General features: G+C 39.7%; 1 pseudogene; it reads left to right on the forward strand.

Moving 5' to 3' along the window:
* Positions 1–1897: 1897 nt before the first annotated feature.
* On the forward strand, positions 1898–10842 carry LOC121570349 (annotated as a pseudogene).
* Positions 10843–27540: the final 16698 nt, after the last annotated feature.

Here is a 27540-nt window from a genome sequence, read left to right on the forward strand (position 1 = left end):
CAGAGAAGTATTTGTGAGATTGTGGTTGTGAAAAAAAAGTATGACTGTGTATATATTAAGTTATGACTACCTATATAGGATTTTTCTTTGAAGACACATGGGTCTGTACATCCATGTGTTTGCCCTGCCCTACAGCCACATCACCTCTGACATCTGCCTTTAACAAAATGTCTCACTGCTAGGCTATGAGGGAAATATACGCTCCCAGCCCTCTGGTCTATAACAAAACTAACATAGACATTCCATGGATGTCAGGGGACAGATGGGCCATGAGGCAGAGCATCAACATATGTCTGAGTATTATCATATTTGTACATACTCAAGTTTGTTTATGGCTGTATCTGTAACCTGTTTTTGCAGTCATGTTCATACTTGCTCATGGTATCAAGCGGTTGTGGATGAACCGTGATTTCAGGTATACTCTCATAGAGCATAACTTCCCGCAGTCTATGCAGTCCCTCCAGGATTCCGTGATTCTGCGAATGCAAATTATTTTAGCAAAATCAACAATTCCCTTCATATTATGCAAAATGTCAGAATTGCAGCAGCAAAATCAAGCATTTTTCCCGGCATATTTTTAAAATAATAATAATAATAATTTGGAATCAATAATATCACAATTAAGTTGACATATTCATATATTGTAAGTCTACATGTTTGAGTAATGGGCAAGAAGTGCAATCACGCAATGGGGATTAAAAAATACATTAAAAACGAGTGACTGACTGTACACCCAAATAGGATGTTCGTTGTTGAACTAAAGGAATTCAGCTCAAACTTACTTTAATTGTCAACAGTCTTGGGGCTATTGTAGTCTTTTGACTGTAGAAAAACAGGGATCTCTAGTTGTCCCAAGTGAGGCAGGCAGCATGCAAGGGAGGGCCAACTGTGCAGGCGCCTTACCTAGTCGGTCTGCAACCAGAGATACTGGATATAATGAGGAGATGCTTGTGTCTCCGCCCTAACAATGGGATTTGTTGTCCACAGAGCGAAACGGCGGGCTGTCAAGCTCCCCGCTATTCCTCTGTTTGGATCTGTGGATACATCTCGTTATTTGAATACTTTTCTGAATATTCAATGAGGGGTGTTGACGTCAACCGCCTGTATTCAAAGGTTTGAGACGCTAGCCTCATGAATATGGAAAGACCGTCTCGAATTTCAATAGGGACAACTCTGATATAATGTGTTTTTTTCTCAAAGTTGCAGGTATGTCACGTGCATCACACTTATATCAGTACACTTGTAACAACCCAAGCATTGCCAAACTTCTACTCAATCAACTGTATATAAACTGTATGCCCTGTATATATATATATATATATATATATATATAACTGTATATTTGTATGTCCACTGCTCATCCTTTTATAACTCTATTCTCACTCTACCTAGTTATATATAATGTATGTCAACTTTGTTTAAACTCCTCTGTCTGTAGTCTGTCTCTAAATGTTATCTATCACTAATATCACCAAGTAAAATTCTGAGTATGTGCAAATGTTCTTGCTGAATAAAGGTGATTCTGATTCTGATCAAATAAGCCTCTCTTATCAAATAGCAATACATTTTTATCTTGACTAAATTCGACAATCTCATTAGCCCCCATTTAAAAAACTGACTTTGGAATGAGTAAAACGTCTCTGCTGGAACTCACCCCATCTGAGTTTCACAATGATATGCAGAAAGACCTACTGGAGATGCATTGTTTAGCTCCTCCTCTGAGGTTGTACCCTCCCCCATCTCATCTTGCCCCAATAGGGCGGGGCTGGGGAGGTTACGCATTCCTTGGACATCTGGGATGTATTCATTACGTCTTGCAACAGAAACGTTTACCGTTTAAGAACCAAACAGAAGCAAACAGAGCAAACAGAAAGAAACGGGGAGGGACCTAGCTGAATTTGTCCAATAGAAACTTTCGTTTTCATTACAAAACATTTATTTTTGCAACTGACAAAACATTTTGCAACAGAATGGGCGTAATGATGTCGTGGAAATTCTCTGAGCACAAACACTTGTTCCATAAATGAGCATAGTGTGTCGTGTCTTTTTAGCCCAGTATAAGGTTTAAGAGCTCAGTTTGAAGATGTCTCTTATAGAAGATCTTCTCCAGACATCAAGCACGGTGACACTGCTGGGGGCTGTGCTGTTTCTCCTTGTCCTCTACCTCCTCTCCTCTGGTTCCAGCTCTGAGGAACAGGGGAAGGAGCCTCCAGGACCCAGGCCACTGCCCCTGCTTGGTAACATGCTCCAGCTGGATCTCAACAGGCCCTACCGCACTCTCTGCGAAGTAAGATGAAGTGCTGCTTTGCTTTCAGGGAAAATCATGTTGAGGTTGTTGATATAATCTGTAAGGTTGTTTTATCTGATTTATATCATTTTCTTGCTATTTCACCAGGTTTGAAAAGTTCAGTAAGCAAACTGATAGAATGAACTCTGTCTGGCACATTGTACATGCTTTTAGCTGGCAAATGTTTGGTATTTGGTATTTTATTAGGATCCCCATTAGCTGTTGCAAAAGCCACAGCTACTCTTCCTGGGGTCCACACAGAATTTGAAACATGACATAATACAGAACAGTAATAGATAAGAACAGCTCAAGGACAGAACTACATACATTTGTTTAATGTTCTATTTTGTAGTGTGTATCAATATATACTGTATGTCCTGCACAAGTAGCCTGGTCCCAGATCAGTTTTTTTGCTGGGACCAGGCTATGGACAAAATACTTTGTGATGGTGACCAAAGCCTTGCAAGGAAAGTGATTAGAGGCCACTATAGAATATTGAGATGAACCCTGGGAATATCCCTTCAGGGATCTTGTTAACAAAACAATACTGGGTTGAAATACATAGAGTATTTGAAGTATTTGTTTTTGACTGTTTTCTGTGGTTTTTTTGGTGTTTTCTAATACACAGCTGAAAACAACTACTTCAAATAGAAGCAGTTGTACATGCATCCCAATTCTTTCGAAATGTATTTCCAATAAGAAACTTTGTCTAAATACTTATTTTGAAATGTTTATGTAAGTGAATAGTATTTGAACCCAGGTCTGCCCTCAACTGTAACTGTAAACCACTGTTTTCAGGCTGTTTCTGGACTTAAACTTGTTTAACAAGCCATATGTGATGTCCAGTTTTGTGCTTATTCATATATCATTACGAGACATAACTGAGTCTATTGTGTACTTTATGTATGCTTTATATGTCCAGCTTTCCAAGAAATATGGCTCCATCTTCACGGTTCACTTTGGACCCAAGAAAGTGGTTATTCTGGCAGGATACAAGACGGTCAAGCAGGCACTGGTCAACCAGGCAGAGGACTTTGGGGACAGGGACATCACTCCTGTGTTCTACGATTTCAACCAAGGACATGGTAATGATATTTTACTCTTATTCTTAAAGGGATAGTTCACTCAAATTACAACATGTCTAATTGGTTTCCTTACCATGTAAGCAGTCTATGAACAATCTAAGACAACAATCCATGCTTTGGTTTTGTTTACCTGGCCACTGTCTCCAAATACTAACTTGTCCAAAATCCAATGCAAATCAATGTCATCCATATTAGCATGTTTTGCCTTTCATGTCCAAATCATCTTAAAGTAATTGTCCTGTGTTTCCAGATTTCTATGAAATATGACCTATAATTAATTACAATATGAGTGAAATAGTTTTACTTCCCAAAAAATTGTAAATCATGTTAAAAAGCTGATTTTCTGTGTTGGAATGCCCCAACAAGAGAATGGTGTGAGCGTGTACCCGTCATAAAAAATATTCATGTGAGTAGACCACTGATTGGCCAGTTCATTCTCCTCAGGAGGATGACATCATCCTCTATGAGGAAATAGCAAGCATTTTTTAAACGGTCTGTTTGAAAAGGGGTATTTGACGTGTTTGTTGTCCAATTTATACTTTGGCCAAAAATACGAGTGTACTGTAGGATCTCAACAATATAGTGGGTATGAGTTAACAAATGAACTTTTAAAAGTGAGATTTATGGCCTCCCGAGTGGCGCAGCGGTCTAAGGCACTGCATCGCAGTGCTTGAGGTGTCGCTACAGACCCGGGTTTGATCCTGGGCTGTGTCACAGCCAACCGTGTCCGGGAGAGCCATGAGGCGGCGCACAATTGGCCCAGCTTCGTCTGGGTTAGGGAGGGTTTGGCCGGCCGGGATTTCCTTGTCCCATTGCGCTCTAGCGACTCCTGTGCCCGGCCGGGCGCCTGCACGTTGACTTCGGCGGCAGTTGTTTCCTCCGACACATTGGTGCGGCTGGCTTCCGGGTTAAGCGTACAGTGTGTCAAAAAGCAGTGTGGCTTGGCAGGGTCGTGTTTCGGAGGACGTATGGCTCTCGACCTTCGCCTCTCCTGAGTCCGTACAGGGAGTTGCACCGATGGGACAAGACAGTAACTACCAATTGATATCACAAAATTTGGGAGAAAAGTACCACAAAAAAAACTAAAATATTAAAGTGAGATTTTCACTGGACAGTTACTTTAAAGCAACTCTATTGAGCTACACAATATATTTCTGACAGTTTGAGATGATTTGGATATGAAATGCATTACAAGCTATTGAAAGTATTTTTCTAGCCTGATTGCTCCGTTCACCATTTTGTTTACTGTGTATATGTATCAGTTTGGACCAATAGGGTGTTTGGAATAAGCCAGAAAATGTCTGGTCCAATCAGGCCGTCCTCTGATTGGTTGAAAGTGATCCAATCGCTAACAAGTTAGTTTTGAATAATACCACAGATTTGTCACATTGGACTGTAGGCTCAAACGGTTTCAATGAGGAGGAATGCCAGATACTTGAGGTGAAATAGAATGGTGAACGCAGCGATCTGCCTGGTTCCACAATTCCAACAAATGGTCTTATTCTAATCCTCTGCAAATAATATATATATGTCTATGATGACTTAACTGGTTACCAGAAAGGTTGCAGGGATCATTTGGAAAATTATGAATTTTCTTGGTACATTATAGTAAATGGCATATATTTTATTAATTTATATATTACTATATTATTATTATTATTATTACACTTTGAATTGTCATGGAAACAAACTACCTTCTTTACAGGGATTCTGTTTGCCAATGGAGACTCATGGAAAGAGATGAGGCGCTTTGCCCTGACAAACCTTAGAGACTTTGGGATGGGCAACAAAGGGAGTGAAGACAAAATCTTAGAGGAAATCCCTTACCTGATTGAAGTGTTTGAAAAACATGACGGTAAGAGCAATATAGGTATCTCTACACTGTAGTAGTAGAAGTAGCATGATTTATTTCTAGGTGATTTCTAGGTACAAATCTGGCTATGTAAATCATATTATTACTAAATAGCTAATTGGCTTGTTTAGTGATCGTGTGGGTTCTGGAAAGCTTGTTTTGCAATTGATTTCAATGTTTTGTCTATCACAGGTAAGGCATTTGACACCACCCAGCCTGTGATTTATGTCGTCTCCAACATAATCTCGGCCATTGTCTATGGCAGCAGGTTTGAATACACTGACCCCCTATTCACAGGCATGGCAGATAGGGCCTATAAGAGCATATGCCTTCTAGGCACCGCATCAATTCAGGTACAGTCTGCTTATTCAGGCCACTCTGTTTTGACTCCGTTTTCTCAATAAATCATGTCTGTTTCAGTGTAAGAAAAAATAAATAATAATATATGTTTTTAAACTGAAATATCATAATTGGATAAGTCTCCACTCCCCTGAGTGAATACTTGGTGGCAGCCATTACAGCTGTGAATCGTTTTCATTAAGATTCAATCAACTTTGCAAGACTCTTTGGGCAACATATAGCCATAATTTCTGTCAAAATTGCTCAATATCAGTACATTTGTTTGGGGATCATTGATGGACAGCGATATTTAAACTTTGTCTCTGATTTTTTTAAAGCAGATTTAAGTCAGGACAGGCTACACCACTCAGGAACACTCGACATCTCTTGGAAAGCCATTTTGGTGTGTCTTTTGCATAAAAATGTGTGTAATTGCCCGCAGAAAAATAGAACCCTATCCCAGGGTTAGGTTTTCAGAAGACGGAGGTATTTCCTTTGATCCTAACAAACTCTCCAGACACATAACATGATGCTGCCACCACAATACTTTAAAACACAAAGGGATAACAACATTTCATTAACTCCATATTACTGGCCTATATGACAAAGTGAAAAGAAAGAAGCCTGTGTTAAAAAAATCCACTCCAAACTGCCCATTCTGTTTGCAACAAGGCTTTTAAATAACACTGCAAGACAACACGTCAAATCAATTAACTTTTTGGCCTAAATTAAAAACTACAGGGTTGGGTCAAATCCAATGCAACACAACACAGAGTGAAACCCTCTCTATTTTTAAGTATTGTGTTGGCGGCATCATCCTAAAACAAATGATAGTCCCACAAAGCCCAAACCAGATGGGATGGCATATCGCTGCAGAATGCTGTGGTAGCCATGCTGGTTAAGTGTGCCTTGAATTCTAAATAAATCACAGACAGTGTCACCAGCAAAACACCCCCACACCATAACACCTCCTCCTCCATGCTTTACGGTGGGAACTACACATGCGGAGATCATCCGTTCACCCACACCGCGTCTCACAAAGACACGGCGGTTGGAACCACAAATCTCCAATATGGACTCCAGACCAAAGGACACATTTCCACCGGTCTAATGTCCATTGCTCATGTTTCTTGGCCCAAGCAGGTCTCTTCTTCTTATTGGTGTCCTTTAGTAGTGGTTTCTTTGCAGCAATTCGACCATGAAGGCCTGATTCACACAGTCCCCTCTGAACAGTTGATGTTGAGTCTGTGACTTGAACTCTGTGAAGCATTTTTTTGGGCTGCAATTTCATCATAGCGCTTGATGGGTTTTTGTGACTCCACTGGAAGAAACTTCTTGAAATGTTCCGTATTGACTGACCGTCATGTCTTAAAGTAATGATGGACTGTCGTTTCTCTTTGCTTATTTGAGCTGTTCTTGCCATAATATGGACTTGGTCTTTTACCAAATAGGGCTATCTTCTGTATACCCCCCCTACCTTGTCACAACACAACTGATTGGCTGAAATGCATTAAGAAGGAAAGAAATTCCACAAATTAACTTTTAACAAGGCACACCTGTTAATTGAAATGGATTCCAGGTGACTACCTCATGAAGCTGTTTGGGAGAATGCCAAGAGTGTGCAAAGCTGTCATCAAGGCAAAGGGTGGCTATTTGAAGAATCTCAAATATATATATTTGTTTAACACTTTTTTGGTGACTACATGATTCCATATGTGTTATTTTATAGTTTTGATGTCTTCACTATTATTCTACAATGTAAAAAAAATAGTACAAATAAAGAAAAACCCTTGAATGAGAATGTGTGTCCAAACTTTTGACTGGTAGTGTATGTATTTAATTTAGTTTATTTATAAAATGTATATGTATTTTAATGTATATGTATATATTTAATAATATAATTATAGTTATCTGGTGTGTGTAATATGTTATGTAATAATGTTATAAGTAATTTATTCAAGCAGATATTAAAATATAATGTTATGCCTATTCTACCTGTATCTCTGTATAGATGTATAACATGTTTCCCTGGCTGGGTCCATGGATTAAGAACCTGACGAGTCTGAAGGAAATTGTTGTCGATATGAAGATGGAGGTGGGAGAGCTGGTGAGGGGCCTGAAGGAGACTCTGAACCCTCAGATTTGTAGAGGCTTTGTGGACTCGTTCCTTGTCCGAAAGCAGACCCTGGAGGTATGAAGAGTTAATGCAGAGTCTGCATCTCACTCATACATAACTAAGTGTTGCATCGATATTTCTCAGTAGAACTATACAAAATATTATACTTTTTTATGCCACCCGGTGGTGCACTTGGATACTGCAGCATATTACAACTAACTTGAATTGTCCAGCACTAACATGTATGCATACAGTGGGGAAAAAAAGAATTTAGTCAGCCACCAATTGTGCAAGTTCTCCCACTTAAAAAGATGAGAGAGTCCTGTAATTTTCATCATAGGTACACGTCAACTATGACAGACAAAATGAGGAAAAATAGTTTTTATGAATATATTTGCAAATTATGGTGGAAAATAAGTATTTGGTCAATAACAAAAGTTTCTCAATACTTTCGTTATATACCCTTTGTTGGCAATGACACAGGTCAAACGTTTTCTGTAAGTCTTCACAAGGTTTTCACACACTGTTGCTGGTATTTTGGCCCATTCCTCCATGCAGATCTCCTCTAGAGCAGTGATGTTTTGGGGCTGTCGCTGGGCAACACGGACTTTCAACTCCCTCCAAAGATTTTCTATGGGGTTGAGATCTGGAGACTGGCTAGGCCACTCCAGGACCTTGAAATGCTTCTTACGAAGCCACTCCTTCGTTGCCCGGGCGGTGTGTTTGGGATCATTGTCATGCTGAAAGACCCAGCCACGTTTAATCTTCAATGCCCTTGCTGATGGAAGGAGGTTTTCACTCAAAATCTCACGATACATGGCCCCATTCATTCTTTCCTTTACACGGATCAGTCGTCCTGGTCCCTTTGCAGAAAAACAGCCCCAAAGCATGATGTTTCCACCCCCATGCTTCACAGTAGGTATGGTGTTCTTTGGATGCAACTCAGCATTCTTTGTCCTCCAAACACGACGAGTTGAGTTTTTACCAAAAAGTTCTATTTTGGTTTCATCTGACCATATGACATTCTCCCAATCCTCTTCTGGATCATCCAAATGCACTCTAGCAAACTTCAGGCGGGCCTGGACATGTACTGGCTTAAGCAGGGGGACACGTCTGGCACTGCAGGATTTGAGTCCCTGGCGGCGTAGTGTATTGCTGATGGTAGGCTTTGTTACTTTGGTCCCAGCAGGTCATTCACTAGGTCCCCCTGTGTGGTTCTGGGATTTTTGCTTGTGATCATTTTGACCCCACGGGGTGAGATCTTGCGTGGATCCCCAGATCGAGGGAGATTATCAGTGGTCTTGTATGTCTTCCATTTCCTAATAATTGCTCCCACAGTTGATTTCTTCAAACCAAGCTGCTTACCTATTGCAGATTCAGTCTTCCCAGCCTGGTGCAGGTCTACAATTTTGTTTCTGGTGTCCTTTGAGAGCTCTTTGGTCTTGGCCATAGTGGAATTTGGAGTGTGACTGTTTGAGGTTGTGGACAGGTGTCTTTTATACTGATAACAAGTTCAAAAAGGTGCCATTAATACAGGTAATGAGTGGAGGACAGAGGAGCCTCTTAAAGAAGAAGTTACAGGTCTGTGAGAGCCAGAAATCTTGCTTGTTTGTAGGTGACCAAATACTTATTTTCCACCATAATTTGCAAATAAATTCATTAAAAATCCTACAATGTGATTTTCTGGAAAATTACAGGCCTCTCTCATCTTTTTAAGTGGGAGAACTTGCACAATTGGTGGCTGACTAAATACTTTTTTTCCCCACTGTATGACTGAATGCCAGATGAGGGAGGATACAACTAGAGTTTCCTCCTTATCAGCAGAATCACATGTAAACTCAAACACTCAAACAGTTCCTCAATAGAATGTGTTGATTATCTGTGAATAACGTACAACAGCTCCTTAAGCAACTGTTGTGCATAATAATATGTCATCTGAGGGTCTGTTTCTGTTAGGAATCTGGCAATATGGACTCTCTCTACCATGACAACAACCTGGTAATTAGTGTTACTAACCTGTTTGGTGCTGGTACCGACACCACTGGGACAACCATGCACTGGGGTCTGCTGCTAATGGCCAAGTACCCCCACATACAGGATAAGGAATTATATAAACACAAACGCGCGCGCACACACACATTCACTGAGACAAAACCCTGAGGCACTCATGGTGTTACAAGTTGTAAACATTGGCAAAGGGACAACTTGAAGCAGAGGTTATGAAACTAGATTTGGATGGCTGGGTTAATAAAGGTCAAACATTAACCCAGGTTTATAAGTTTCACTGAAGTAACTCCAAACCCTCCCTCCTTTCTGTCTCAGACCTAGTCCAGGAGGAGATCAGCATGGTCATAGGAAGTCGTCAGCCCTTGGTAGAGGACAGGAATAACCTCCCCTACACTGATGCAGTGATCCATGAGACCCAGAGACTGGCCAATATTGCACCCATGGCCATCCCTCACACCACCAGCTGAGACGTTACCTTCCAGGGATATTTCATCAAGAAGGTCAGATACTGTACATGGCTGTCTAATAAAATAATCTAATAAAATAAATAAAATAAGGCTGAAATTATTGTAATCCACTCGTTCGGAGTGTGCACTTCATTTATGAAACAAGTTTAATCACTTTTACTCTGAATATAACAGTGTCCTACGCTTCACTCTCACTGCAGGGAACGTCTGTGATTCCTCTACTGACCTCTGTCCTAAAGGACAATAGCGAATGGGAGAGCCCCCACACTTTTAACCCCGCCCACTTTCTGGATGAGCAGGGAGGATTTGTCAGGAGGGACACCTTCACAGGTATATCAACTTCATCATTTAGCAAATTATTTAATTGCAAGAAGTAAAGAAACTGTGGTAGCCTTTTGGACAGACTTCATGCTATTTTCTATATCTTTGGTCACCCTCGCAGGTCGTAGGGTGTGTCTGGGGGAGGGTCTGGCCAGGATGGAGCTCTTCCTCTTCTTCACCTCCCTCCTGCAGCGCTTTTATTTATCTCCTCCTCCTGGAGTAACAGAGGATGCTATGGACCTGACACCATCCGTGGGGTTCACCCTCAAACCTTCCCCTCACCAGCTGTGTGCTGTCAGCCACATCTGAGATGAGAGTCTGGGCTCAACGTACGTTACTAATAGACTCTCCCAGCCATCATTCCTTCAATTCTGACCAGTTTCCCAGTCCCTGCTGATGGGAAAACATCCCCACAGTATGATGCTGCCTCCACCATGCTTCACTGTGGGGATGTTTTTCATCAGCAGGGACTGGGAAACTGGTCAGAATTGAAGGAATGATGGATGGCGCTAAATACAGGGAAATTCTTGAGGGAAACCTGTTTCAGTCTTCCAGAGATTTGAGACTGGGACTGAGGTTCACCTTCCAGCAGGACAATGACCCTAAGCATACTGCTAAAGCAACACTCGAGTGGTTTAAGGGGAAACATTTAAATGTCCAATTGAGAATCTGTGGTATGACTTAAAGATTGCTGTGCAACAGCGGAACCCATCCAACTTGAAGGAGCTTCAGCAGTTTTGCCTTGAAGAATGGGCAAAAATCCCAGTGGCTAGATGTGCCAAGCTTATAGAGACATTCCCCAAGAGACTTGCAGCTGTAATTGCTGCAAAAGGTGGCTCTACAAAGTATTGACTTTGGGGGGGTGAATAGTTATGCACGCTCAAGTTTTCAGTTTTTTTGTCTTATTTCTTGTTTGTTTCACCCCCAAAAAATATTTTGTATCTTCAAAGTAGTAGGCATGTTGTGTAAATCAAATTATACAAACCCCCAAAAAATCCATTTTAATTCCAGGTTGTAAGGCAACAAAATAGGGAAAATGCCAAGAGGGGTGAATACTTTCGCAACCCACTGTACAAGTGTGTATTATACACATTTTTGAAATGGAAATGTGTTTTTTGCATATCCCAACTCTCCCTTAGACACGCTCGAGAGTGGGGTCACAGCCAGGGTCAGCCGTTATCAATGGCGACCCTGGAGCAGTTTCTGGCTCAAGGGCACATCGCTAGATTTTTTAAATCTTGTTGGCTCTGGGATTCAAACTAGCAACCTTTCAGTTATTGGCCTAATGCTCTAATCGCTAGACCTACCTGCTGCCCAGGTTGAAGTTCAGTTTGAATTTACAGGTGAAAAATAATGTATTTGTTTTTCATTAAATACTTTTTCATTTTCCTCTCGGAGTTCACACATTTCTCTTGTACTTAATTCCTCATATTTTCCCTAAACTCTATGGTTTCATAAGCAATTCATCCTTAAACAATATACTACTTTATAAAATAATTCAATAACTTTGTCTTAAAGATGAGATTATGATATAAAGTCAAGCTTCACTTAGTCAAAATGTTCCACAACGTATCTTCCGTTTAGACAGTTGGTTGGTCATGGTGGATAATATCAGATACAGCAATTTTTTTTAAAGAACAGCTCCTTTTTTAAATGTATACTAATCTTTGTAATTTAACGCAAAATATGGATTATCAGGGCTGTATTCACTAGGAACCAAATTGAAGCAAACAGTCCCAAACTGGGAGGGACTAACTTGAACTTGTTTTCGTTGTGAAACCTTTTCCATTTGACCAGATCTTGATTCAGTTATTATGTTATTTGATAATGTAATTGACTATTTACTCTTTAATAAAAACACTCTAAATAAATAAACGTGGAAGCGTTGCAAAAGTCTCCAAATGGGTTCTATACAGTATAGAGAAAGAGGAATGGAAATATTTGTTGCTAATAGTAACCAACACTTTTTTTTTAATCCTTGCCATGCATTAGCCAAGTTGCAACAAAGGTATATTCACTTTTCTACAGAAGTGCCTTTATATTTTTTGGGAAGGTTTTGCTAAACGCTTTTGCATTGTTCACACTGCCAGAATCAACTTTTTTGCTTGTTTAACAGTTCATCCCCATTTCAAAGAGCATTTCTCGTCTGACACTAGCTAGGTTTCCATAAACTTGTGCTGTGATTTTTGTCGACATTTAGAAACTTCGCGTAGAAAGTAGATGCATCAATTGCCTGCCACAGTGTAATAACGTCACACCTGGAGAAAAAAATATGGGCGATTATTTGTAAAGTGGTTGAAGTTTCCATTACCCATTTAGGCAAATTGCGCATGAAAGTGTCGACCGCCTGTATGCCCTGAATGTCTCAGGTAGCCCGCAAAAGCCAGCATGGATAGAATGCAATAATTTACTAATATTTGCCATATTCTAATAATTATCATGTGCCTAGGCTACTTATAGCCACAGTTTGTGCCATGGTGTAACTTGCACTCACATAGGCTTAGAGATCATATGCTTGTGAAGCAATTCAGGCATTCTCGAAAGTCTAGACAATCCTTGTCTTGCAAAGAAACATTATTTTTATAGTTTAATAAATGGATTTAGCAAGGAGTAGGCATTTAGAATTAAATGTGGAGTGGAGCTTTATAGTTATGTGATTACATCATATGTTTTGAATCGGCAATTCAAAACACACTGTTTCCATCATCATTTGCTGCAATAAAGAAACTTTGACTAAAGAAAACTTCACCCTGACAACCGGATAAAAATGTAATAGCTCTTTAGAAAATGTATCCTATCTGCCGTTTCCATTAAACATGTCGCAAATATTTTTTTGTTGCGACATTGCTTTTGTAGAATAAGCCTGGGTCAATGGAAACCTGCCTATAGATTACCAAAGAAGCGCTCCTCCTCTGTTTCATTGAATAGATCATTATGCATTGATGCTATTATTTATTTATTAAGGAATCAATCATGTCAGGATCTGCCCATCTGCACAAATAACAACGACCTGTGCCCACGTTTTGACACTGACATCAGAAGTTCAGTGTGCAAAATCCAGATATGAGATTGCCGCGAAAGAAACAGTGTTGTAGACGAGACAAAAACGGCAACACAGAAGAGAGAAAATGCGTTTTCCATGCAATTTGTTTAGCTGTTTTGGATACATTTATTCTGCTGGACCAGGGGTATTCAACCTGGGGTCCGCGGAGGTACTCAAGGGGGTCAACCCCGTAAAAAAGTTGATTATTTATGAATATCGATAGCAACAACAGAATAAACAAATGTTTAATTACATACCTTCGGTACAAAAGAGGGGAATATCTTATTTCTAATGATGTCAACTTTATTTCTCAACTCCTAATATTGAGCAAAATATACTCATTGGCGATATTACACTCACTGGAGTATGTGACATAGGCTTGGAAAAAGCACCTGCAAGTACCAGTCGCAGCAAGTGCTGCTGGTAAGCTTTCTTGACATGGACAAACATTTTTGCCAATAAATAACTTTTGTTTCATCAGCTAAACAGCTGCTATTAGCAAAAATGTATTTGGAGTTACCTTTCTAGCTAATTGGCTATGTTAGAGTTTACACTCCCTCTTTAATTATTTTCCATTTTAGTCATTTAGCATACAGTCTTATCCAGAGTGACTTACAGGAGCAATGAGGGTTAGGTGCCTTGCTCAAGGGCACATCGACAGATTCGAACCAGCAACCTTTCAGTTACTGGTCCAACGCTCTTAACCGCTAGTCTACCTGCCGCCATTATTATGTGGAGAGGTCAAAAATTATGAAAAAATATACCAAATCTATTCATTTGAAAATTGTAATTCTCCTTGAATTAAGCTGATTCCGCTGATGATAAGACAAGACATGTATTCACCGGTTTGCCTGGACGGGGGTCCCTGGGCAAGAAAAGGTTGAAGACCCCTGTGCTAGTCGATTTAGCATAGGTAGTTTGCCAGCTAGCTAGCCTAGTGTTGGCTAGCCCATTCATAGAGGCTAACTTCCTTTAGTGTCTTATCATGAAGGTCTCTTCTGGCCGGGGGAGTTTTGTTAAGTGCTCCGACGCTCATTTTGAGCGTTAACTCGCATTGCTTGCGGTACGGTTTTGGAAGCATAAGGAACGTATCTTTCACATCAGTGTGAAAAAAAAGAAAAAAAGGTAACATTTCTACACACCTATATAGGGTTAAGGTGAGGGGTTCCCACATGGCCAAATCTCCATGTTAAAGTGCTTGTTTACGGAAGACAGAGGTGACCACCTGTGTTAATTAGCTATCTAGCATGCTCGAACACCTGTGTGTAAGCGTAACTGGGGAGGAAGTGTAGCGGTAGTGTAGTTTGATGGATCTGTGCAAACCAGCTACATTAAGTGTATTTTTCTTATTTGAAAGATTCTTTCATATCGCAAGCGATGATTATTGACGTTTCTAAATGTTAAAACAGAGTGTTGGGATTGTAGTTCAGATGATCCCACTGGTAAGTGGTGCTTATAGCTGAGAACCCTTTGGATAAGGGTTTGTAGTGTATTGAGATTATCATGGTGTTAAATGTTTTTTGAGTGGAACTGAAAGAATGTTGATTTTAGTATCAAGAGGGAATGTTTTAGTGTAACGCCACATACAACAGACAGGAAGTGTGTTGTAGACAGGGGAGACTGGTGATTGGCCAGAAGAGGGAGCATCTTTTTGCATTGTTTATAAATAGGGGCTAGACTACAGAAAGGGTAGAGCGGCCATTCTGAGGCGTCGCTCTCCGGGTGTCATGTCACCTGTCACTTATGCTGAAGCTTGGGATCTGAATAAACTTATGATCAAGGATTCAGTATGAGCGGACTCCTTTGTTTATCAGCAATAATTGCCACCACTCACTCGATACGACAGGTTCTTGAGAGCAAAGTGTTGGCTAGCTATCTAGCAAAGGTTAACTGGCGTTTTTGTTAGGCCTACTAACTAAGCTAGCTAGCTAGTTAGCTACCATCTACATCAGTGGTCACCAACCGGTTGACCGATCTCCAAGACTTTCCTAGTCAATCACCAAACATTTATGTAAAAAGCTGAACGATAATCCTTGCGTTCCTATTTTCTTATTAGTTTCGCACTGTTTGCGGTAGATGCACTTGATTCATCTGCACTGCATGCTGGGTAGTCGAAGTGTTCCCAGTTCCCATTTCGAACCATTTAACGTGTCTGTATTTACAAACTCTGCCTACCCGGTGTGCCCGGAGAGCAAATCAAGTGCACCTATAGGCATACCGCTTGCCAATCAGATAGCTCAGATCACCATGTCTGCAAACTCCACGAGCCCAAAGCAAGGATAGTCGACTCTACTGTGTGAGATTTCGAAACTTTTAAAACCATGACTAGAGAGAGACTGTCAACGAATACAGCAAAGAGCTGCTGTTTTTATGAATGAGTTCATGTTTAACATTTTATTCAGCACTGTCAACACTTTTTTCACGTTTTGAAATATCATTTTTAAATGGTCTGAGAAGAACAACATCTGCAGGGAAATTCAAGAATAGCTAATATGTAGTGATAATGTGTTGAGCCTATAGCCTACTGCACAAACCTCATTGCAACATAACTGTTTTTACTAGGTTTAATAGGTTGCATATGCATAAATTCTGAGCGGTAGATCAAGGTCTTCATTTTGACTTAGAAAGTGATATCGGCTCAAAAAGGGTTGGTGACCATTGAGCTACAGAATAGACTTTCCATGCAATCAGTTTTATATTTATTAGCTAGCTAGCTAGCTAGTTTTTCTAACCTTGACTAGCTAGCTAGCTATCTAAAGCTGGCAAATATCTATGCTATGGTCGCTACTCGCTAGCTAACTAGCTAGCTAACTGGGCTCGATGTAGGGCTGGGCGATATATCTAATTAATTTGAATTAATGTTTTAGGGCGATGGTCCAAATGCCTGTATCGCAAGAATCAAGGATTTTATTTTTTTCTAGTTTTTATGAGTGTTCATGTCTTTTTGGTCTCGTCTCCTTCAATCCTTCTGTGCTGTGTGCACTGCATGTTTCCACTCGCACACAGACATCAAGTCCCTCCCCCTGCCACTCACAACAATTACGACGATATATCATCTTCCTCTCTGACAACAAGCAGTTTCAACCAGCTATTCACATTTGAGGTTTAGTCTAACATAAGTCGTATGGACACCGAAACACATTGAGACATTAATTTACTGTAATAGAGGAGAACTTAACCTTTGTAACGATACCCTTTTTATGTCTCAACTCCCAAAATGTTAAACAGAGCAGACCTTACTAAGACTTTACTGGGTAAAGTTCATGATGCCGTTGACCTTAACAAATTGCCCCAGGACCAGTGGAAGCAAAATAGCCCCATAACATCAAAGACCCACTACCATATTTTACAGTAGGTATGGGGTTCTTTTCTGGTCATACTTTCTCATTTCGACACCAAACCCACCGTAGCATCCCAACCCTGTGATGCTCATCTTTTCCCATTGAATGCAATGTATTGACATAAGCATCAACCATTGTGATGCTCATCTTTTCCCATTGAATGCAATGTATTGACATAAGCGTCAACCACTGTGACGCTCATCTTTTCCTATTGAATCCAATGTATTGACCTAAGAATCAGCCCTGTGACGCTCATCATTTCCCATTGAATGCAATGTATTGGAATAAGCGTCAACCATTGTGACGCTCATCTTTTCTATGTCATTTGGTAATTTGGGTGAACAATCCCTTTATGGCCATTGTTGCAAACATAGTTGATTATTTGGAATGAATTTTATAACACGTTTCCTTCTTTTACAGGACAGTAATGTGGACTGAATGCAATGTTGTGAAACCCTCTGTATTTTCAAGTTTTGTGGTGGCAGCATCATGCTGGCTGCAATGAATCCTACAGCAGGATTAATGTGGGCTCCTCCTGCACAGCGGCTCCAGAGACGTGCTTTGTACACAAACTGTCTATCATATGTGCGCACAGGAAAATAGAACATGCTGCAGGCCGCATAGAGAAGAAAAATGCATGTTTAGAACTGATAATTGATTGCATGGTGCAAGAATGAATGAATGAATTGATTATTGAATGTTATCGATGGACAAAGCTTTGTAGAACCAAAACATACACAGCCGCTTCTGCTCAACAAACTCAAACTCGAGAATCGTTTGGGGGACTACTGCACTTCGAACAATAAGCATTTTGGTTGCATTTAGTGATGGGCATTCTGATTCTTTTCAGTGAGTCAGCTCATTTGGCTCCGTTCATCTAAAAGAGACGTTTAGTTGGCTCCCAAACAGCTCTTCGTTCAGTAGTGCTTAAACATTGACCTAAAACCGTCAACAAATTGCTAATCAATAATATAAATAATAAAACATTGCCTGCCATTATGTCAGATTGTGATGTAAGTTCAAATACATTTTTACCTTAACAAATTATTAGAACGCACTGCAAAAATGTGTGTGGAGCAGGATGAGGCACTCTCCTCACTATCTATTGTTCCTGCATTGAGGAGTTATTATCTTCAGAAAATGTTTTATAACTTATCTGTAGATAATCGTTGTCTGGTGCTCAAAAAGCAGTAGTAACGGTATGCAAATCAGGGAGACAAATGATGCGATTCGGTTCTCGACATTCATCAAAGAGATTTGTTCAAAAAAGAGCCATAAGTTTGCGAACGACCCAACACTAGTTGCATTCCGCCAAGAGGTTCTCAATCTAGTCCGCAACTAGACCTTGTTTCGAAGGTACAGTATCGAGAAATAACCGTATTTGTATGCCTAGCAATCACAAATGTGCATTGTTTGAATCACACTTTTATAAATCTCAGTCACAAATGACAGCTCCTATAAGACCCAATAAATTGGTAAATTTAGTTTTTCCCCGTTGCCAGCAACATTGCTTGCCAATATTGCAACAACAAAAAATCCAGTGTTTCATGGTTTCAGATGTGCTGCCATTATGTTTGTCTGATTACGTCCACCCTCTCTTCTCTTCCACTCACATGCATACAGGTGCACACTCACGTACACACGTGCACAATACACACAGCCACCCAACAGATTCATTCAATCAATCAATCACATTTATTTTATAAAGCCCTTTTTACATCAGCAGTTGTCAAGTAGGGCCCGATTCCGACCCCAGTTGAGCGTGGATAAATGGAACATACTTCCCTTTTTATGCACTTTTCTCTTTGTGTATTCTTACCTTGAACTTAAGCATGAGTATAGCATGATGTTCACCCACTATTCCTTCGGGGTGGAGCTCTAAGAAATAAAGGTGTGGCAGAGGTGTGTTTACAGATACACCATATTCTGACCTTTAATTAATTCCCTCATAATTCCACCACGTTTATGTGTGAGGAAACCATGAATAAGGGTGAGCGAACCTGTAGGTTCCAAGTGGAGAAAGCATCTACTTGACAAGAGCAGCTATTGATAACATTTTACATTTTAGTCATTTAGCAGACGCTCTTATCCAGAGCGACTTACAGTTAGTGAGCTAGGTAAATGAGTAATCTGTTTGGATAAGGGAATTGTAAATATAAATGACACTTACATTACCCTATTGCTGGAGACAAATGTGAAACCAGTCATATGGCAGCAAACTGAAGCATATCAACTTTCCCACATTAAAGTTGATGAAATGCTGTGCCATTATGCAGAATTTAAACTGTACAGCCTTTTAACTTGCAGGGATGGGCACTCTCCAATGTCTTAATTATAGGCTACCTCGACTTTCTCTGTTTCCTACTTCTATCATTTTAAATATTAGCCACTATCAGTATGGACCGTCAGTAGGCCTAATAACCACACATATTCAACTGCCAATTTACTGTTAGTTCCCTTCAGTTGGTATAGCCTACATTAGCATTCCATTTCATTACATTGTTTTGTTTACCTTCATTTGCTTCCTCTGTAAACGTCATCATGGCCGAGTGGTTGTTGCTGAGTATCATTAGTAACAGTTGATAATATAAAAAAAGACATGTAGGCTAATTAAATCATTATGGAGCGGAGCACAGACCAAGCAGTAACAGTTTGAACCCAATTCATGGCCAATACTTGGCCGTGTCATCACACAGTTCCATGGTTAGTGCAGGCAGTAGACAAGGGTATAGCCTACTATTGTACACTATTATTTTTATTATAATTATATGTATACTAATCTTCCAACCTTACCATGGGTTGAAGAACTGAATTTGGCAATTTTCAGAATGAATCAAACCACCGTTTTCTTTCATGCTTAAAGGCTCTCCAAACCTGTTTTTTAAATAATTTATAACTACTTTCCTAAATCTAAATAATCTACAAAATCAGAGTATTTTTAAATCTACCAATTGGTGCTGAAATGGAGACGAATATGCATATATTTAGATGGATTTCATTGATCCCTATTATTCTGAACCCATTCTCTCAAGTCTGTGGACAACATTCAAACTAAAAAGATACACTGTATTTAAAGGGATGGCTTAAGATAAATGTACTGAAAACCCTATTGAATGAAAACCCCACAAGAAAATCTGTTGGCCACCAATTTATTCAGAGCGTGCAAGGTCGCCACACCTGCAGAGCGTGTTAAGCGACTGAATAAGATACGTCTGAATACCAAATACTGAGAAGTGTGTAGGGCCCATGCAGATGCAGAAGCACAATGGTTAGGGAAAACTCCCTAGAAGGCAGGAACCTAGGAAGAACCCTAGAGAGGAACCAGGCTCAGAAGGGTGGCCAGTCCACTTCTGGCTGTGCCGACTGGAGATTTCAGTGAACATGTGGCCATTAAGGCCAGATCGTTATTCCAGATGATCAAACATTCATAGAACACCAGCAGGGTCAAATAATAACCATAGTGGCTATAGAGCAGGGTGGGGCAAGCCCACAAATAATTTTCTTTAGAAACTCAGTTGGGCTTTCAACTTACTGTGGAGAGTTAGAATAGTATAATACACAAGGTGAAATTTCAAAATTTGGTTCAGCAGTTTTTCTATTGTTATGTCAGTCACTGACTGTCACTCAATTAGCAAAACATTTTTAGATTGGTAAATTAGTCTAGCGGCCAATTTACCGGGCAACCATTGATTTTGTCACTCACACTCAGATATCATATTAAAATCTGCAAAATCTTCTCTCCGCCCCATGGCAAAATGTGTAGAATTGCAGGAAATTAACTCTAACTCTAAAACGCTGTCAAGAGAGGGCCACTAAAAAAAAATCCTCGCAAGGTGGATGGGTTTCCCAACAAAATTTCGCTTAGGGCCTTCAAAAAACTAGGTCCGGCTCTGACTGCATGTGTGGCTATGGATGTGGGTACGCAGACACATGAGCCACCGCGGTCCCTCATGATGCCTTCTGATGCATCCCCATCAAAGTTGCCCCATCTCTGCTATAGAGGGTGCAGCAGTTGAACACCTCAGATTGTGGCCAGTAAAAGAGGAAATGTCATTTGAATGTCTGATCCACCCTTAACAGTAACTGGTATGATAAAGACTTCAAAAGACAAATGTCACGGATCCAAGAGAAAACTCATTATACTGTATCTTGAGTTGGATGATCATTTTGTAAATACTCTGTGACTATTCAAAGTTTGAAAAAACATGTAGATCTGTCTGCAAAGACAGACAGGTAGATTTTAATGTACTCGTTGCCACTTAAAGTAGAACTGTAACTGAGTAATCAGTGGATTTGTCATGTGTCATCCCAGTCCTTGGGAGGTGAAGCTGTGTTAACTAATTCAAAATGTCCTTTTGACACAAAGATCCTGATCAAATGTGGGATGATTCAGTTCTCAGGAAGTGGGGGTCTGACTCTTGTAGTTTAAAAACGTTACTGTGGAAAGGAACCATGGAGAGCAAATTAGGCAACTTGGGAGATTTCAAAAAGATTAGAACATAAAGGAAAATATTCCATTGAGAACAAGCATGGAGAGCAAATTAGGGAGTTTGGGAGATTTAAAAAAGGTTAGAACATAAAGGAAAATATTCAATTCCCACTGAAAGGTGACTTCCGAGCTGTGTGATATTACATGAAGTAATACAAAAATCAGCTGTTTTGACATCAGCATTTTGACCTCGGCAGTTGTCACTAACTGCTTTACAGATACCCAGCCTAAAAGCAAGCAATGCGGAATCAGAAACTCACTAGACAGAAGGAACCTACACAGCAAATTAGCAAGTGTTAAAATCCTGGTGTTAATGTAAAAAGTGTTGTGAGTGTGTCACGCCCTGGCTGTGGGGACTCTGAAATGTTGAGCCAGGGTGTGTAGTTTCGGTGTTATATTTTCTATGTTCATGTTCTAGATCGTTTAGATCTATGTTGGCCAGGGTGGTTCCCAATCAGAGGCAGCTGTATCTCGTTGTCTCTGATTGGGGACCATACTTAGGCAGCCTGTTTGGCACTAGTCGGTGTGGGATCTTGTTCCGTTAAGGTTTGTTTTGTGTAACCTAGGACTTCACGTTTCGTTTGTTTGTTTGTCGTGAGTTAAGTACTTAATAAAATGTACGCTTATCACGCTGCGCCTTAGTCCGTATCGTACGTAAACGATCGTGACAGAGTGTTATATCTGAGTGTTGGTTGTAGTGGGGTTAACACCAGTAGGTTTGAAATTGACACCACATGTGGTGAATAAATTAAGTGTTATTTGAATCACAGTGGAATCAACACTGTGTGCTGTTGTTGATACTTGATTAAGTTGAGTTCATTTCTGTTAACTCTGAGTGAAAAAGATGTGGGGGGGCCTCATTATCATTCTTTCCAGAATGCTTTGTTGCAGGTAGATTTTTTGTTTGTTTAAATATCTATGTTTCTGCATGCACAATGATTGATTAATTTATCTTATACTATACAAAGATAAATAACTTACATTTTTGTAAACTAATCCAATCTGTAAGGGGTTGGACTTATTACACGCACTACTGAGATGGTTGTTCAAGTTTAGATGGTTTAGGTAGTCTTGTTTGTCAAGCCCTTCACCAAAAGTCATTCTAAATGCAGGTTTTGGGTGATACAATATTCAAATTGTTGGATATCCTCCCTCTGGCTGGATACCGATAGGAAGTACTAATCACTTCACAAACCAGTTTATTATGACTTGCAGGTCAGATGTGGCTCATGAGCCAAGATTTTAAGACCACAATGTTGAGGATAACCAGGCCATGACTAAGGGCCATGTGAAATGTATAATATATGGTCATAAAGGGTTTACTTTTAATTCAAACACATTCACTTGGTGAAGGCATTTTTCCTATTTTGTTGCCTTACAACCTGGAATTAAAATGTTTTTTTGGGGGGGGTTGTATCATTTGATTTACACAACATGCCTTCGACTTTGAAGATGCAAAATATTTTTTCTTGTGAAACAAATAAGAAATAAGACAAAAACACAGAATAATGGTGCTCCGTGGGATGTTCAAAGTTTCAGATATTTTTTTATAACCCAACCTTGATCTGTACTTCTCCACAACTTTGTCCCTGACCTGTTTGGAGAGCTCCTTGGTCTTCATGGTGCCGCTTGCTTGGTGGTGCCCCTTGCTTAGTGGTGATGCAGACTCTTGGGCCTTTCAGAACAGGTGTATATACTGAGATCATGTGACAGATCATGTGACACTTAGATTGCACACAGGTGGACTTTATTTAACTAATTATGTGACTTCTGAAGGTAATTGGTTGCACCAGATCTTATTTAGGGGCTTCATAGGAAAGGGGGTGAATACATATGCACGCACCACTTTTCCGTTATTTATTTTTTAGAATTCTTTGAAACAAGTCATTTTTTTCATTTCACTTCACCAATTTGGACTATTTTGTGTATGTCCATTACATGGAATCCAAATAAAAATCAATTTAAATTACAGGTTGTAATGCAACAAAATAGGAAAAACACCAAGGGGGGTGAATACTTTTGCAAGGCACTGTACCTAATACAAAACATATTAAATGCAAAATACAATACAAAATGCATAAAAATGTCTGTGTGTCTCTTCACAGTCCCCGTCATGCCATAAGGTGTTATCTTCTGTTTTTTTATCTGGTTTTATTGCTAGCTTGAGTTACCTGGGGTGGCAGAGAGTTCCATTTAGTCATGGCTCTATTTAATACTGTGTGTTTCCCAGCCTCTGTTCTGGACCTGGGGACTGTGAAGAGACCTCTGATTGCATGTCTTGTGTGATACCGATGAGTGTTCGAACTATGTGCCAACTGCTTTAACAGACAGTTCAGTATCTACAACACATCAACACCTCGTACAAAGACCAATAGTGATGCAGTCAATCTCTCCTTAACTTTGAGCCAGGAGAGATTGACATACATGTCATTGACATTCACCCTCCGTGTACATCTAAGTATAATACGCGCTGCTCTGTTTTGGACTAACTGCAATTTGTCCTTCTTTGCCGCACCTGACCACACAACTGGAAGTAGTCCAGGTGCGACAAAACTATGGCCTGTAGGACCTGTCTGGTTGACTGAGATATCATGAAAGCAGAGCAACGCCTTATCCTGGACAGACTTCTTCCCATGTTAGTAACCATTAAGTCTATATGTTTTGGCTATGATAGCTTGCTATCTAGGGTGACACCCAGCAGTTTAGTCTCTTCAACTTGCTCAACAGTCACATTAGGTTAAGGATTGAGTGAGTGATTTGTCCCAAAAATTATGTTTTTAGTTTTTTTTTAGATATTTAGCACCAGCCTATTGCTAGTTACCTATTCTAAAACTGACTGGAGCTCTATGTTGAGGGTGTCATTTATTTATTTTACTGTTGCAGCTGATGTGTATACTGTTGAGTCGTCAGCGTACATGGGCACACAGGCTTTATTCAAGGTCAGTGGAAGGTCATTACTAAACACAGAAAACAATAATGGTCCAAGCAGGCTGCCTTGCGGTATACCATACTCAACCGAATTTGCATTAGAGAGGCTTCCATTAAAGAAGTCACAATGTATTCCGCTACCAACCTCAGTAACTTACCATCCAGGTTGTCAGTTCCAGGTGTTTTGTCCTTATTTATAGATAGCAATATTTTTTAAATCCTCTTCCACACTAACTTCGCGGAATTCAACAATGCAGTGCTTGTCTTTGAAGGCAAAAGCCATGTCTCTGTCACTAACAAACACAGTCATGGGTGGGTATCTCTCCCATTCACTTGAAAGGCATGCTGGGAAATATGAAAATAAGCCTTTACAACCTAGAATGTTAAAACAACCCTCCCCCCAGAAATAATAATTATGTAACATGATGTGTTATTCCTTTACACTAAAAAAGTGTAACAGCATCAACATAAACTATTTAAGTTGGAATTTGCAACACCCATGGTGTTGGGGACCAACACTCTAGGGGTGTTAGTTTGTGAACATTTCGAAGAACATTTGGGTGTTAAAATTCTGATCTCAAATGTGCTGTGTAGAGAGAGGAACAAAAGATAAACCTAGAGAGGAACCAGGCTCAAAGGGGTGGCCAGTCTTTTTGATTTGTTTAACACTTTTTTGGTTACTACATGATTCCATATGTGTTATTTCATAGTTTTGATGTCTTCACTATTGTTCTACAATGTAGAAAATAGTAAAAATAAAGACAAAACCTTGAATGATTAGGTGTGTCCAAACTTTTGACTGGAACTGTATTTTAAAAGTAATCTGGGTTGATAAATTACTTCATTTCTGTAATCTGATTACGTAATACCTGTAACATGTAATCCATTACTACCCAACCCTGCAGTTTCCTGTGCATCGTGGTTACTGTCATATATAAGTCCCAGACTCACTGGACGGCTGTCAAATTGAGACAGTGGTAGACCATGGAGATATCTGGGGACAATGTTTATCTCAATGAAGACGGTAGGGGAAAACAAACACCAGGAGCGAAACACTCTGGTAATGTATAAAGCTATACCGCTATTTATATATACACACACACACACACAACAAACACACACACACACTTATTATCCATGCTTGTATCACTTGTGTCATGCACATTATTTGGTGTGTTTGCACTCAGATGTTTAGGCAGTTAATGAAAAAATGATTGTAGGTTATAGAAACACCTTCTCGTTTCAAAATCTAAGAGCCCGGGGAGAAGATCCCCCGTAGCTGCTGTAGTGTGTCTTGGGCTGCTGTGTGCTTTCCTGCTGGCTGGGATCATAGGCATGTGTGTCCACTGTAAGTTTAATTTGGTATTTGAAAAACAACAAAGCAGTCACCCCACCACATTCGTAAAAACCATTTTATAAATCGAATCTTATACTCAAAGTTTGAAATCTAAGCACATTTTAATAAAAGAGGCCCCAGGTACTCTATAATAATTTTTCCACTTAATTTCTGATGCTTACTGTTGCTTTACGTCACAAAACATAAGCACTTAGCTTTTTGATTAATTTATATCTGTCTATCTGATATAATGTATTTTTATACAGTATTTGATGTCTTTGATCTTATGAGCTGCATGGGATTGAGAGGATAAGGACATTCCATGTAGTTATTTCTGTCACTGGTGGGTGCCAGAAGGTCTGCGTGCCAAGATAGCTTGGGGGCCACTTGTGTTAATCTTAGAATGAGTACGTGATGGAATATCCTTATTAGGGTGTGAGCTGACTGGGTTGCAAGATGATACTATTGTTGTTGGGAGTGACACTCAATGATGGTTGGCAACTGTTGGATGGAATTAGCTTGCAAAGCTGTATATAAACTGAGAGATTTTGTATGCCTATCATTCAGATGACAATAGGCTACACCCGTACCACTTGTCATGTGAATCCGGTACTGTAATATTAAATAACTCTGAACCAACTCTCCATCTAAGTGTTTAACTATTCTCTTACATCCTGAAGTACTAGATACCAGAGAATCTCGTCATAAAACTATCCAACTGAAAGAATAATAGCGAAATCTATACGTTTCGGAGAAAGTTACTGTTGATCTAACCACTTAAAATTATATTTTTACATCAGAAATACTGCTCAATCTAACTGTCTCTGTTGTCTGGGTAAGGGATTCCGCTACAGAATGTAAGTTACAGCCCCAGAGCCCAGGAGCCAAAACCCAGGAGCTGCAAAGAAATCAGAGACAACAATGGTGAGTATTAAATGTATGATTAGTCTGTTGGAAAAAACCAGTGAAGCTGACGTACGATGACTAATATGATGTCCTCATACACACCCAGGCAACTGTGGCATGCCACTGGTTTATAATATCTGAGTCTACTCTAGGGCTAAATCATATTTAACAATCTACATTTGATAAACCTGACTATCTGACTCCATTACATATTATAGTTACAATGTGCAATCAAGTATTATGAGTTTAGCTGACTAAGATCAAGGAATGGTCATGAGAAGCGAATTCACATAAAAGTTACAGGACAATGCTGATATTAGCATAGCCAGCGGTGTAAAGTACCTAAGTAAAAATACTTTAAAGTACTACTTAAGTAATTACTACTTAAGTAATTTTTTGGGTATCTGTACTTTACTATTTCTATTTTTTACTAGTTTTACTCCACTACATTCCTAAAGAAAATAATGTACTTTTTACTCCATGCTCATGTTCCAATTATTTCTGATGAGTTCAAGTCCATATGTGAAGAGGAGTTTTCTATAGTAGAGATTAGAGATGCTCTTAAATCTATGAAGAAGGGCAAAGCACCTGGAACAGATGGTTTTATTTACACTTTTGGGAACATTTAGAGCGACCAGTATTCAACATGTTCCAAGAATGCCTAGCTAAGGGTGACATGATTACTACCATGAAGGGTAGAAGGGCTTATTTCCTTAATACCAAAACCTGATAAAGATCCCCTTTTCATATATAATTGGAGACCTATATTATTAAATACAGATTACAAATTGATAACTTTAGCATATGATAATAGACTTAAAATGGGCCTAAACCACCTTATTAATGAAACCCAAACTGGTTTCAAGAAAGGTCGCCACATCAGCTGTAACATTAGGTTAGTTTTAGACTTGATTGATTACGCTGATTCAGTTGACTCTGAGGCTATTATTTTATTCCTTGACTTTTGCAAAGCATTTGATACAATTGAACACATATTCCTAATACATTCGTTATACACTTTTG

This window comes from Coregonus clupeaformis, chromosome 7, assembly GCF_020615455.1.
Source record: "Coregonus clupeaformis isolate EN_2021a chromosome 7, ASM2061545v1, whole genome shotgun sequence".
Taxonomy (NCBI): Eukaryota; Metazoa; Chordata; class Actinopteri; order Salmoniformes; family Salmonidae; genus Coregonus; species Coregonus clupeaformis.